Genomic DNA, 16,081 nt, shown 5'->3' with positions numbered 1-16,081 from the left:
GTTTATAGGCTGGGTGCAGTGGTTCATGCCTGTAATCCTAGCACTTTGGGAGGCAAAGGCAGGAGGATTGCTTGACACCAGGAGTTTTGAAACCAGCCTGGGCAACACAATGGGACCTCTCTACAAAAAATTTAAAAATTAACCAGACATGGTGGTGTCCACTTATAGTCAAGCTACTTGGGAGGCTGCGGTGGAAGGAGCGCTTGAGCCCAGGATTTCAAGGCTGCAGTGAGCTATGGTTGCGCCACTGCACTCCAGCCTGGTGACAGAGTAAGACCCTATTTCTTTCTTTCTTTTTCTTTTCCTTTCTTTTTTTTATTTTTCTCTTGGAGACAAAGTTTCACTCTTGTCACCCAGGCTGGAGTGCAATGGCACAATCTCAGTTCACTGCAACCTCCGCTTCTGGGGTTCAAGAGATTCTCCTGCCTCAGCCTCCCGAGTAGCTGAGATTACAGGTGCCTGCCACCACACCCAGCTAGTTTTTTTTGCATTTTTAGTATGGCTGGGGTTTCACCTTGTTGCCCAGGCCGGTCTCAAACTCCTGACCTCAGGCGACCCACCCACCTCGGCCTCCCAAAGTGCCAGGATTACAGGCGTGAGCCACCGCGCCCGGCCAAGTAAGACCCTATTTCTAAATAATAATAATCATAATAATAACTTTTTAAATGGTAACTTACAGATACGAACAGCCTTTTTCAACTTCTGCACTATAAAAGTAGCACAGGATGTGCTTTTAAGCCATAGTATCACAGAATTTTTCCCTACCATCAAATTGCTTGCTTGCAATTAAAATTGCAATCCTGGATGCACCAGTTGGAGTAACATTTTTCACAAGCAGGCAGTTTCCCTTAGGGGTCCAGTTCTTCATTTTTCTTAGTAGAAAAGTATTGAAGGACTTTTTTTAAAATCATAAAACTATTTCTAGTATGGCTGACCAGACTGTTCAGTAAAGTTAGTTGTACCTATCTTTGCCCAGCTATCCCCCGTATTCTAGTAAAGGCCAGGACTTTTCTCAAATAACAGCTGAATCTACACCATGTGTTCCACATTAACCGTCTGTTGGCATTGCTTCACTTCACTAACCAAAGTTGTTAACCAGGTTTCACTGTATTTGGAAATCTCATTTATTGAGTAGAAGCTTATGTTTTTTTGGTCTGAAATCCCTGATTGGCCAGTGTATATAGACGCCCCTAGTGACTGACAATTCTGATTCCAGGGACCCTCAGAGTTCTCCTCTTGTCAAGGTGTAGAATATGAGTGCAATAAACACTTTGTTTCTGGATGACACAAAGAAGCTCTCAAAACACTGAGATTTTTTTTAGCAGGAACCTGCTAAATAATTTGTAAGGCCCAGAGCAGAATGAAAATGCAGAGCCCTTTGTTCAGAACTTATAAAGAATTTCAAAACAGTGACAGTAGAGCATTATACCAATCATGGGGCTCATCTCTTCTAAATGCAGGCCCCACACGACAGCACTAGTCACACACCCATGAAACCAACTCTGTTTTTCAGACTGTAAGACAACCACTCTACAAAACTACAAAAATTAGCCAGGCATCGTGGCACATGCCTGTAATCCCAGCTACTTGGGAGGCTGAGGCAGGATAATTTCTTGAACTTGGGAGGTGGAGGTTGCAGTGAGCTGAGATGGTGCCATTGCACTCCACTCTGGGCAACAGAGTGAGGCTCCATCTAAAAAAAAAAAAAGACTAATCAGATGTATGTTTGGTCATATGCTAAAAAAGAAAATCCACAAGTACAAACTTTATTCTACAATTAATCAATACACTTAAGTTATTAAATGTTCTGAATTGTTAAAAAAAAAAAACAAAACAAAACAAAAAAACCTAAACTGGCACAGTGGCTGAAGCCTGTAATCCCAGCACTTTGGGAGGCTGTGTCAGGAGGATTGCTTGAGGCCAAGAGTTGAGACAGGCCCAGGGAACATAGTGAGACATCATCTCTACAAAAAAAAATTAAAAATAAAAAAAAAAACATTAGCCAGGTGTGATTGCACACATCTGTAGTCCCAACTACTCTGCAGACTGAGACAAGAGGATTGCTTGAGGCTAAGAGTTCAAAACCAGCCTGAGCAACATAGTGAGACGCTGTCTCTACAAAATTTTAAAAATTAGCCAGGTGCTGTGGTAAGTGCCTGTCGTCCCAGCTGCCTGCAAGACTGAGGTGGAAAGATTTCTTGAGCGTGGAAGGACCAGACTGCAGTGAACCATGACCATGGCACTTCACTCCAGCCTGGGTGACAGGGCAAGATCTTATTAAAAAAAAAAAAATGTTAGCCTGTGTCTACCCAATTTTTTCTAATGATATTCAGTGAAATGTCAACCAGCACTTTTCCAAATGAATTATCTATTAGATAGCACTTAAGTGATTCATTTATTAATCAGGACCCTGAAAACTATCTTCTAAATATTTAAATAAAAGATACATTTTGTTCATCATAGGTTTATAATTAATTTTTTATGTTTTTATAAGTTTTACCAAGCTGAGAACCTGTAACTGGAATGCCTCATTTCCTCACTCCCATCCAGAGTATCCTACAATAGGGAGTTTACTGAGATATGATTTGTCATTATTTTATTTATTTTGTTTTCATTTATTTAGTTAGTTTTTTTTGTTTGTTTGTTTGTTTGTTTTTTTGAAACAGTGTTTCTGGGCAGCCTCCACCTCCTGGGCTCAAATGATCCTCCCACCTTAGCCTCCTGAGTAGCTGGGACTACAGATATGTGCCACCACACTCAGCTAATTTTTTTATTTTTCTGTAGAAATTGGGATCTCCCTTTGTTGCCCAGGCTAGTCTTGAACTTCTGCGCTTCAGTGATCCTCCCACCTCAGCCTTTCAAAATGCTGGGATTATGGGCATCACCAACTATGCCTGGCTTTCATTATTTTAAAAAGTGAAAGTTGAATAAATTCTACTGTAATCTTCTTTGAACAGTAGTGTTGCACCAGTGAAGAATGCTAATGCATTGCTTTCTATATATTTGACTGTTAACAATTTTAAATCACAAACTTCCTTTGACAGTGCTAAAATGTGCCATGTGGATCAGAATTTCATTTCCAAGCTTTAGCTTCCAAGTTAAAAGCACTGATTCCTTTGGCAAATGAATTCTCTATTAGATATCACTTCCCATCCCCAGATTATACTAGTAAATATGTACTAGATAGTACTAGTAAATAAGTGATTCATTTATTAATCAGTACTCTGATTTAATGATCTAGGCCCTGGGGCCCGCTAGTTTGGGGGCTGAGAGGAATGTTGTGCGTAAAATGTGGGGTCAGCAGGTCTGAGTGTGACTCCTGGCTTTCAGTCATCATTGAACCCGTATTTATTGAGCATCTAACATGTGCCAACCACCAGGAGATGCAATAATGAGAAGCTGTCCCAGCGCTTACAAGGCAATGGATGTAACAGACAACAACAAGTAAACAAACAAACTCACATTTAGGAGCAATAAAGGAGCAATTCCCCCAGTATAAACCTGATGGTCAGGGAAGGCTTCCCTGAGGAAGTGATATGTGAGCTGAAGAATGAGTTAGAAATTAGCAAGGGACAGCAAATGGGCAAAAGCATTCCAGACACATGGAACATCCAGCACAAAGGCTCTAGGAGGGAGAGAGCTGGGTACCTTGGATAAAATGAAAAAATAGCCCAAGCAATGAAAGCAAAAAGGTGAAGGCAAGAACGTGGCTAGAGAGACACAAGGGGATCAGATCATACTGGCCGTTGTAGGCCACACTAAGGATTCTTATCTTCATCTAAGATCTTCATCATTTGGAAGCCAACAAATGATTTTAAGCAGAGGAACAGCCTAATGACTCTGGCTAGTGTGGAGAAGGAGTGGGGTGGGGTTGGGAGGGAAAAGGCAGAATGTATACATGGAAATGATTGCAATACAAGGTGGTGGAGTCTTGGACTATAGCATCTATGGGGGAGACACGGAGAAGTGGGCCTATTTGAGAAGTATTCCGAAGGCAGAATCTGCAGGATGTGGTGATGGACCATAAGTGCATGTTGAGAAAAAGTAGGGGGTTCAGAAGGATGCCTAGGTTTTTGGCTTGAGCAACTGAAACAATTGTGGCACCATTCACTGGGAAAGAAAACCACTGAAAGAGGAATGGGCTTATGGAGGAATATGATGGGCTCTGCCTGGAAACTCTGAGTCTAACTGCATTTGGGACTGCAAAGTGCTGATGTTAAGTTCATTGGTTGGATATGGGTCCTGTGGCTTGTGAGAAAAAAACTGAGCTGGAGATAGATGTTTAGAAGTCATCGGTCTACCTCAATGAGAAGTGAAGTCTTGTCCCTTACTGGTGGAATGACCTTGAGTCTATCACTTCACTGCTCTGAGCTTCAGTTTTTTGAATCTGTAAATTGAAAAACAGTGTTTTTCTATCTGACAAGATTGTTTTGAAGATTAAAACAAATAATATGTGAAGTAATTTGTGAATGTTAAGGTGGCACAAAAGTGAAGTGAGATGGTCCCAGTGACGTGTGAGGGAAGGAGTAGTGGAGCTCGTTAGTATGCAGAATTACAGGAGGAATTTTTTCCCCAAACTATTCCTTGTGTACTTAAATGAACGCTGGTTGGTGTTTCTTTTTTTTTTTTTTTTTTTCTCCTGGCCTAGAACAAAGTCATTGATTTTATGTGTTCTGTAATCTAAGCCTGATTCAAAACTGGGAAACCAGTATTCTTTAAATTTAAACCATAATAAATCAATCCTTTGTGAAGGGGAAGGTATGATAATCATTAAAACATGTTGAAGAACGTCATCAAGTTGTTATAAACCATGATGAGGAGGTGGTGTTTCTTGAAGACTTTATTCCATCTTTGCTGTAGGCTGTCTCTGGCCATTCACTTTGGACAGTTTGTTTACAGGGTTATTGTTTCAATTCCCTTACCCAGCAATTGGTCATTCTGTTGTTCCAAGGAAATCTGAGATTTCACGAACTCTGACTGGCATGGGATAATTCTAGATTTTTCTTTAATTTAAAAAAAAAATCTATAAATGTCTTACAGTGTTTTTCATCTTCAAAGTACTTGGTTTTACAAGAAACTGTTCGTAATGTTTTTCTCTGGGGAGTGGAAATGGGGAATTGTGTGTGTGAGAGAGAGACAGAGACAGAGACAGAGGCAGAGACAGAGAGAGATTGAGTGGGAGGAAGTGAGCAGTGGTGGAGGGAAGTACTTATTCTTTATATTAATACCATTCTAAGCTGTTGAGAGCTTTTACATTTTGTATGCATTAACTTTATAATAGGAAGTAAATCACTGAAAAATGTAGCAGAACCTCATAAAATAGATCACCCAGTTTACATATTCACATTTTACTTAATTCTAAGGCTATGTTTGCAGAGATAAAATAGGAACTTAAAACAGTAAGCCCAGGTAACTCAGGTCAGTTACCATCCTTGAAGTTCTTGACTTTTTAACTCTTCAGATTAGTGATCTATGGTACATACATTTTTTAAGTTATCACAGAAAAATATCTCAACTTTCTGTGCCACTTTATGCTATTAAAATCATTTTTATAGACTCCATGATTTTGCCTGATCCTTGTCACAATAATTGTCATTTTCAGATAAGGAAACCTAAGAGGAAGTCAAGGCCCAGAGATGAGTTACTGAAGTAATTCACCTGAAGCCATCTGGCAGGGGTGGGGAAAGAACGAAAGACCAGAGCTCTTTCGACCGTATCGTGTAATGTTTTCACTCTACATTTTACCTTGGTTTTTTGTTTTGTTTTGTTTTGTTTTGTTTTTTGAGATGGAGTCTTGCTCTGTCACCCAGGCTGGAGTGCAGTGGCACTATCTTGGCTCACTGCAACCTCTGCCTCCCGGGTTCAAGTGATTCTCCTGCCTCAGCCTCCTGAGTAGCTGGGATTACAGGCATGCACCACCATGCGTGGCTAATTTTTGTATTTTCAGTAGAGACAGGGTTTCACCGTGTTGGTCAGGCTGGTCTCGAGCTCCTGACCTCGTGATCCTGCCTGCCTCACCCTACCAAAATGCTGGGATTACAGGCATTAGCCACCGTGCCCAGTCTTACCTTGTATTTTGTCACACATAAATTATCTCTTTAAAAGTGGTTACTAAAATTTAAATAAATGAAGTGTCTGAAATGTCCAGATAATGTAACCGGATTCTCTTTCTGCCATGTTCAGACCCATAACCTGGTCCTCCCTTTCGTATCCTCAGTCCATAATCTGTAGAAACACCGAATTATGAGATACGGCCCTGGAAGAATGGTGCATTACCAGTTTGAAAATGATGCCCTATGTTATGTCCTTTCAGATTTGTTTTTAGGAGCTAGCTGTTCCTATTGAATGGTGAATAAGTGACTACAATAGAGGAAAGACTGCTTTGGATATTGACTGACCATGGAATTCACTTAATGGAGGCATTCATTTACATCTTGTAGTAAATGGAATGGGGTGTCAGGATAAAGAATTACCCTTTCTCCCCAGAAAGAGGCCATCACTTCTCAAAGTAAAGCCCACTAGAAACAGATACTGATTAACTGAAATGCTGACATCTTTTTCGAATATCTGTGGGAATAAGCTCTCATTGCAAAAACAGTTTTTTTCATTACCATTCCAAGTTGGGGATGTTCAGAGCATATTATTTGTGATGTTGACATGCAAATAAAAATCATAAGATTTAAATATTGCATGTCGTGAATAATTTTGTCTTCTAGTTCCATATTTACTTCTTTTCATATGTTTCCATAAATAAAATAGTAGTGGAAACAGCTGTCTAAAGCTAATGGCTGTCAACAGTATTAAATGGTGCTTTCAGTTTGCATCCTAATTAAGGATGTTTGCAGTTATTTTGCCAAAAACAATAGACCTTTTGTGTTGAATTTTGCCATGATATAAATTACATGTGTGGGTTAGAAATATTTTAAGAGAGAACAGTTTTTCAAATGTTCAATCTTTCTTATTTAATAAACCATTTAGACCTGTCCCTGTGGTCATTCACTACAGACAGCATTAAGTCAAACATATTTATTTTCTTCCAAGGTAAATTCTGTAGAATGTCTGAGGGTGGTGCCAGACCCACTTCAGTTTACCAGAAGAAATGTGGAAATGTGTTAGTTTCATGATTGAGAGCTACATCCTTCCCTAAGGTGTGCACTGAGCTGAATGAAAAATGCACCTTTGGGTTCAAGGGGAGAACTTAGAGCTGTTTATATTTTGAAAAGAAGAATCTCAATAGAATTAGAGCATGGTACGATTTAATTTATGAGCATTTAATTTTCTGATTCTCTCTTACTCCATCATTAGTCTTACCAATCATCCGGTAATGGGAAGGGCAGGAACATTAAAGTTTCATTAAGAACAACTCTCCTTTCTAGAAACCACTGGGGGAAAACTACAAGTACCTATTATCTATAAAATTCCAGGATATGTGACAATATTCTGTGGTAAAAAGGGGTATCTTTCATTGGCAGTTTGCACAGACTCCCTAGTGGGGGTATGTATAGGGGAGGGGGTATGGGAGAGGGCAGAGAGCAGAGGGCCAGGGGTTCAAATACTTCCTTAAATAAATTTCAGGCCAGTCAGACACTCCCCAAGTGGATGGAAATGAGGTACAAATAGCTTTAGGTTCTCAGTGGGTCTATTCTATTCATTCATTCCAAAAGTATTCACAGTGCACCTACTGTGTGTTGGGCACCCTCTTAGGAAGCATCAGCACTGCTCCTCCCTTAATAACATTTACAGTCAAATAGAGGAGACAGACAATAAACAAATCATTGCACAAGGAACTGAATCATTCCAATTGTGTTAAGTGCCATGCAAGATAACTATCAAGCTGTGAGAATTTATAAACAAGGATTCTAATCTAGACCCATGATGGGGCAGGGAGATGGTGTAGGGAAGTCCATTTTCTTTTTTTTCTTTCTTTTTTTTTTTTTTTTTTTTTTTTTGTAGAGACAGAATTTCCCTGCGTTGCACAGACTGATCTCCAACTCCTGGGCTCAGGTGATCCTCCTGCCTCAGCCTACCAAAGTGCTGGGATTATAGGGGTGAGCCACCGAGCCTGGCTAGAAAGGTCTTTTTTGGAAACAATGTTTAGGCTTGGGCTGAAGAATGAGGACAAGCCACGCCAATCTGAAGAGGTTGAACCAGGCAGAAAGAACAGGAATGTGACTATCCTGAAGCAGAAAGAAACTCAGGGACCCCAGAGAAGATTAAGAATGAGTGTTGCTGGTGCATGGAGAACCAGTAGAGAAGGAGAAATGGAGGCTGCAGAGGTTAGCTTGACCAGAATGTTTTTGGCACATAATATAAAGGCAACTTACTCCCCTTAAACGGCGGGTATATGGAACAGACATATTACATAAGTGGAACTAAAGGGGCATGAGAGGGTTTCATGTATGGAAGTTCAGAGGTATAATCTCATTGAACTAGCTTGGTTCAAAGACTTCTTGATTATCTCCCTACCTCCATGTTGAAGCATCTCAGTGTGCCCTGCCTCCAGTTTCTCAATCTCTAGAATTTTGTTTTGGGAACCTGGCTTGTTAGTTTTCCTTGGGGTCAGTGCCTTTATTGAGTCAAGGAGAGAGAGTCAAACAGAAAGAACACACTAAAACAGAAATATCCTACTGGGTTCCCAAGGAAATATATAAATACTTTCCTGTATTCTGTATAATACTCAACACATAATTAATTCCTAGGTGGTATTGTCTAACCACGTGTGTATATAGGTATATACAATACATATTATATCTGTGAAATATATACAGAAGATGATATAATCAAGTGATAAGTATTATGCTTAAACCGTAATCCATTTTGACATTTTATATATATATACACACATAAAATAATTTGATCTAAGTGGGTAAAACCTTCAAAATTGTTCTACATTTTTCAATACTTTAAAGAACAGACAACTTAGAGGGAAAAAAGGAATTTTCATGGCTATTTTCTGAATGGCTACATTTAGATGCAGAGGTTTTAACAAGACTTTTACTTCATTCCAAAGCCTAGAGCCCTGCAAGGATAGGATCTTGGGAATACTCCACATTCCTTAAAGAATGCTTATCAATTGAACCATCTCATTTTAGTTAGTGACCTTCTGAGGAGTGGAGAGCTAGCATTTCCCTAAATTATCTCACATGAAGAGAAAACAAACACTGTAATAGATTCTTCTGATAGCAGTTAAGTAAAAACAACTGTATTTTTTAATTAAGCTTCAATAGCAGATATTTTCACTGGGAACAAAAAAGCATGATACCATGACATCAGGAGGAAAATGTTTTTGTCAAAGTTTATGAACAAAACAACAAAAGAGAGCCAAGATTATAAAGAATGAAAGGTGTATAGTGAGAGCTGACTCTAAGCTGACTTGGATCCATTAGAACTAACAATACCTAACATGCAAATTTCCTCTTAAAAAAAAAAAAAAAAAAAAAAAGGCAGTTCATTCTCACTTAAGCTGCCTCCTTGTTCAGTTACCAGGAGGCAACTATGATTCCAATGCACCACATCATTTTCATGACCACCATACCCAGCTGTGGGCAAGACAATGATAAGCTGCTATTATTTGCCTTGCGGTTGCTACCAGGTGCTTAACCAGTGTGTGTATCTGCCTCCTTTGTAATTTGCTTCTGAAACCTTGGTTCTTTGTTTATTATGTTTTTATAAAGGAAGCTAAGGCATTTATTACATATCTATGATGTGTCAGGCTTGGTAAATACACAAGAGGAGGGTGACATGGCATAGCCCTTTTCTTTAGAGATTTTGAACAAGTCTTCACAAAGAATGTCAGAGCCTGGTGCCTGTCTCCACTAACTCCTTTCAAAGGCCTGACCCTAGGCAATCTGAACCTAGAGCCCATGTTCTTAATCATTGTACTCTACATACTTCTTCAAATGTGTGGACACATGGGTCTTTCTTTCTTCAGAGTATACCCACAGCTCCCCATTCACTCTTCTGGTGACATGGCTTCCAGTCCTCTGAGTAGCCTATCTCTCCTATTATAGTGCATCAGATTTGTCCATGTCAATGTCAGAGCTAAACAGAATATTGCAGTTTTTTGTTGATCAAATGCAGAGTACAGTAGGATCAACCATTCCTGTGACATGAACACACACCTTTCTTAAATGCAGCCAAAGACTGTGCACAAATAGATTGTGGGGGATTTGTTGGAAGAATGGGATGGAAAGGAAGAGAGGAAAAATGTGTTTTATTTTTACATCAAGATGTTGGCATGAGCTGGGCACAGTGACTCATGCCTGTAATCCTAGCGCTTTGGGAGGCCATGGCAGGAGGATCGCTTGAGGTGGTATTGTATTAAATTTTGGTGGAACCTGGGGAGGACATTCCAAGATGGCTGAATAGGAACAGCTCTGGTCTGCAGCTCCCAGCGTGATTGACGCAGAAGACAGCTGATTTCTGCATTTCCAACTGAGGTGCCTGGTTCATCTCATTAGGACTGGTTGGACAGGGGGTGCAGCCCACAGAGGGCAAGCCAAAGAAGGGCAGGGCATCGCCTCACCCGGGAAACACAAGGGGTTGGGGGATTTCCCTTTTCTAGGCAAGGAAAGCCATGAGAAACTATCTGGAAAAATGGGGGCACTCCTGCCCAAATACTGCACTTTTCCCAAGGTCTTAGCAACCTTCAGACAAGGTGATTCTCCCCCATCCCTGGCTTGGTGGGTCCCACACCCATGGAGCCTTGCTCACTGCTAGCACAGCACTCTGAGATGGATCTGCAAGGTGGCAGCCTGGTTGGGGTATGGGCATCCACCATCACTAAGGCTTGAGTAGGTAAACAAGGCGGCCAGGAAGCTCAAACTGGGCAGAGCCTACTGTAGCTCAACAAGGCCTACTGCCTCTAGACTCCACCTCTGTGGGCAAGATGTACCTGAATAAAATGCAGCAGACAACTTCTGCAGACTTAAACATCCCTGTCTGACAGCTCTGAAGAGAGCAGTGGTTCTCCCAGCATGGCATTTGAGTTCTGAGAATGGACAGACTGCCTCCTCAAGTGGGTCCCTGACCTCTGTGTAGCCTGACTGGGAGACACCTCCCAGTAGGGACACACAGACACCTCATATAGGTGGTTGCCCCTCTAGGACGAAGTTTCCAGAGGAAGGATCAGGCAGCAATATTTGCTGTTCTGCAACCTCCGCTGGTGATACCCAGGCAAACAGGGTCTGGAGTAGAACTCCAGAAAACTCCAATAGACCTGAAGCTGAGGGACCTGACTGTTAGAAGGAAAACTAACAAACAGAAAGGAATAGCATCAAAATCAAAAAAAGGTCATCTACACCAAAACCCCATCTGTAGGTCACCAACATCAAAGACCAAAGGTGGATAAAACCACAAAGATGGGGAGAAAGCAGATCAGGAAAGCTGAAAATTCTAAAAATCAGAGTACCTCTTCTCCTCCAAAGGATTGCAGCTCCTCTCCAGCAACAGAACAAAGCTGGACGGAGAATGAGTTGGACAAGTTGACAGAAGAGAAGTAGGCTTCAGAAGGTCGGTAATAACAAACTTCTCCAAGCTAAAGGAGGATGTTCGAACCCATTGCAAAGAAGCTAAAAACCTTGAAAAAAGATTAAACAAATGGCTAACTACAATAGACAGTGTAGAGAAGACCTTAAATGACCTGATGAAGCTGAAAACCATGGCACGAGAACTTCATGACATATGCACAAGCTTCAATAGACAATTCAATCATGTGGAAGAAAGGGTATCAGTGACTGAAGATCAAATTAATGAAATAAAGTGAGAAGACAAGGTTAGAGAAAAAAGAGTAAAAAGAAATAAGCAAAGCCTCCAAGAAATATGGGACTATGTGAAAAGACCAAATTTACATTTGATTAGTGTACCTGATAGTGATGGGAAGAATGGAACCAAGTTGGAAAACACTGTTCAGGATATTATCCAGGAGAACTTCCCCAACCTAGCAAGGCAGGCCAATATTCAAATTAACGAAATACAGAGAACGTCACAAAGACACTCCTCAAGAAGACCAACCCCAAGACGCATAATTCTCAGATTCACCAAGGTTGAAATGAAGAAAAAGGTGTTAAGGGCAGCCAGAGAGAAAGGTCAGGTTACCCACAAAGGGAAGCTCATCAGACTAACAGCATGTTTCTTGGCAGAAATCCTACAAGACAGAAGAGAGTGGGAGCCAATATTCAACATTCTTAAAAGGATTTTCAACCCAGAATTTCATACCCAGCCAAACTAAGCTTCATAAGTGAAGGAGAAATAAAATCCTTTACAGACAAGCAAATGCCAAGAGATTTTGTCACCACCGGGCCTGCTTTACCACAGCTCCTGAAGGAAACACTAAACATATAAAGAAACAACTGGTACCAGCCACTGCAAAAACATGCCAAATTGTAAAGACCATAGATACTAGGAAGAAACCACATCAATTCATGGGCAAAATAGCCAGCTAACATCATAATGATAGAATCAAATTCATACATAACTATATTAACTGTAAATGTAAATGGGCTAAATGCCCTGATTAAAAGACACAGACTGGCAAATTGGATAAAGAGTCAAGACCCGTCAGTGTGCTGTATTCAGGAGACCCATCTCACATGCAAAGACACACATAGACTCCATAAAGGGATGGAGGAAAATCTACCAAGCAAATGGAAAGCAAAAAAAGAACAGGGGTTGCCATCCTAATCACTGATAAAATAGACTTTGAACCAACAAAGATGAGAAGAGACAAAGAAGGCCATTACATAATGGTAAAGGGATCAATTCAATGAGAAGAGCTGTTTATCCTAAATATATACACCCAATACAGGAGCACCCAGATTCATAAAGCAAGTTCTTAGAGACCTACAAAGAGACTTAGACTCCCACAAAATAATAATAGGAGACTTTAAAACTCCACTGTCAATATTAGACAGATCAATGAGACAGAAGGTTAACAAGTATATGCAGGACCTGAACTCAGCTCTGCAACAAGCAGACCTAATAGACATCTACAGAACTCTCCTTCCCAAATCAACAGAATATACATTCTTCTCAGCACCACATCACACTTATTCTAAAATTGACCACATAATTGGAAGTAAAGCACTCCTCAGCAAATGTAAAGGAACAAAAATCACAACAAACTGTCTCTCATACCACAGTGCAATCAAATTAGAACTCAGGATTAAGAAACTCACTCAAAACCGCTCAACTACATGGAAATTGAACAACTTGCTCCTGAATGACTACTGGGTAAATAATGAAATGAAGGCAGAAATAAAGATGTTCTTTGAAACCAATGATAACAAAGACACAACATATGAGAATCTCTAGGACACATTTAAAGCAGTGAGTACAGAGAAATTTATAGCACGAAATGCCCACAAGAGAAAGCAGGAAAGATGTAAAATCGACACCCTAACATCACAATGAAAAGAACTAGAGAATCAAGAGCAATGGCATTCAAAACCTGGCAAAAGGCAAGAAATAACTAAGATGGGAACAGAACTGAAGGAGATAGAGACACAAAAAAAACCCTTCAAAAAAACCAGTGAATCCAGGAGCTGGTTTTTTGAAAAGATCAACAAAATAGATGGACCGCTAGCAAGACTAATAAAGAAGAAAAGAGAGAAGAATCAAATAGACACAATAAAAAATGATAAAGGAGATATCTCCACCGATCCCATAGAAATACAAACTGCAATCAGAGAATACTATAAACACCTCTACGCAAATAATCTAGAAAATATAGAAGAAATGGATAAATTCCTGGACACATACACCCTCCTGAGACTCAACCAGGAAGAATTTGAATCTCTGAATAGACCAATAACAGACTCTGATATTGACGCAATAATTAATAGGCTGCTAACCAAAAAAAAGTCGAGGACCGGACGGATTCACAGACGAATTCTACCAGAGGTACAAAGAGGAGCTGGTACCATTCCTTCTGAAACTATTCCAATCAATAGAAAAAGAGGGAATCCTCTCTCACTCATTTTATGAGGCCAGCATCATCCTGATACCAAAGCCTGACAGAGACACACACACACAAAAAGAGAATTTTAGACCAATATCCCTGTTGAACATCAATGCAAAAATCCTCAGTAAAATACTGGAAAACCAAATACAGCAGCACATCAAAAAGCTTATCCATCAGGATCAAGTTGGCTTCATCCCTGGGATGCAAGCCTTGTTCAACATATGCACATCTGTAAATATAATCCATCACACAAACAGAACAAATGACAAAAACCACATGATTATCTCAATAGATGCAGAAAAGGCCTTTGACAAAATTCAGCAGCCCTTCATGATAAACACTCTCAATAAACTAGGTATTGATGGAACGTATCTCAAAATAACAAGAGCTATTGATGACAAATGCACAGCCAATATCATACTGACTGGGCAAAAACTGGAAGCATTCCCTTTGGAAACCGTCACAAGACAAGGATGCCCTCTCTCACCACTCCTGTTTAACATAGTGTTGGAAGTTCTGGCCGGAGCAATCAGGCAAGAGGAAGAAATAAAGGGTGTTCGATTAGAGAATAAGGAAGTCAAATTGTCACTGTTTGTAGATGACATGATTGTATATTTAGAAAACCCCATCGTCTCAGCCCAAAATCTCCTTAAGCTGATAAGCAACTTCAGCAAAGTGTCAGGATACAAAATCAATGTGCAAAAATCACAAGCATTCTTATACACCAGTAACAGACAAACAGAGAGCCAAATCATGAATGAACTCCCATTCACAATAGCTGCAAAGAGAATAAAATACCTAGGAATCCAACTTGCAAGGGATGTGAAGGACCTCTTCAAGGAGAACTACAAACCACTGCTCAACGAAATAAAAGAGGACACAAACAAATGGAAGAATATTCCATGCTCATGGATAGGAAGAATCAATGTCGTGAAAATGGCCATACTGCCCAAAGTAATTTACGGATTCAATGCCATCCCCATTAAGCCACCAATGACTTTCTTCACAGAATTGGAAAAAACTACTTTAAAGTTCATTTGTAACCAAAAAAGACCCGCATTGCCAAGACAATCCTAAGCAAAAAGAACAAAGCCAGAGGCATCATGCTACCTGACTTCAAGCTATACTACAAGGCTACAGTAACCAAAACAGCATGGTACTGGTACCAAAACAGAGATATAGACCAATGGAACAGAGCAGAGGCCTCAAAAATAACACCACCCATCTACAGCCATCTGATCTTTGACAAACCTGAGAAAAACAAGAAATGGGGAAAGGATTCCCTATTTAATAAATGGTGCTGGGAAAATTGGCTAGCCATAAGTAGAAAGCTGAAACTGGATCCCTTCCTTACTCCTTATATGAAAATTAATTCAAGATGGATTAGAGACTTAAATGTTAGACCTAAAACATAAAAACCCTAGAAGAAAACCTAGGTAATACCATTCAGGACATAGGCATGGGCAAGGACTTCATGTCTAAAACACCAAAAGCAATGGCAACAAAAGCCAAAATTGACAAATGGGATCTAATTAAACTAAAGAGCTTCTGCACAGCCAAAGAAACTACCATCAGAGTGAACAGGCAACCTACAGAATGGGAGAAAATTTTTGCAATCTACTCATCTGACAAAGGGCTAATTTCCAGAACCTACAAAGAACTCAAACAAATTTACAAGAAAAAACAAACAACCCCATCAAAAAGTGGGCAAAGGATATGAACAGACATTTCTCAAAAGAAGACATTTATACAGCCAACAGATACATGAAAAAATGCTCATCATCACTGGCCATCAGAGAAATGCAAATCAAAACCACAATGAGATACCATCTCACACCAGGTACAATGGCAATCATTAAAAAGTCAGGAAACGACAGGTGCTGGAGAGGATGTGGAGAAATAGGAACACTTTTACACTGTTGGTGGGACTGTAAACTAGTTCAACCATTGTGGAAAGCAGTGTGGCGATTCCTCAAGGATCTAGAACTAGAAATACCATTTGACCCAGCCATCCCATTACTGGGTATATACCCAAAGGATTATAAATCATGCTGCTATAAAGACACATGCACACGTATGTTTATTGCAGCACTATTCACAATAGCAAAGACTTGGAATCAA

General features: G+C 40.1%; 1 protein-coding gene across 2 annotated transcripts in view; it reads left to right on the top strand.

Moving 5' to 3' along the window:
- SLC25A21 (solute carrier family 25 member 21) overlaps positions 1 to 16,081 on the top strand; it is a 506,910-nt gene that overhangs the window by 475,645 nt on the left and 15,184 nt on the right. The window lies entirely within an intron of this gene.

The sequence above is a fragment of the Macaca fascicularis genome, chromosome 7 (genome assembly GCF_037993035.2).
Source record: "Macaca fascicularis isolate 582-1 chromosome 7, T2T-MFA8v1.1".
Taxonomy (NCBI): domain Eukaryota; kingdom Metazoa; phylum Chordata; class Mammalia; order Primates; family Cercopithecidae; genus Macaca; species Macaca fascicularis.
This window is presented reverse-complemented; position numbering and strand designations above follow the sequence as displayed.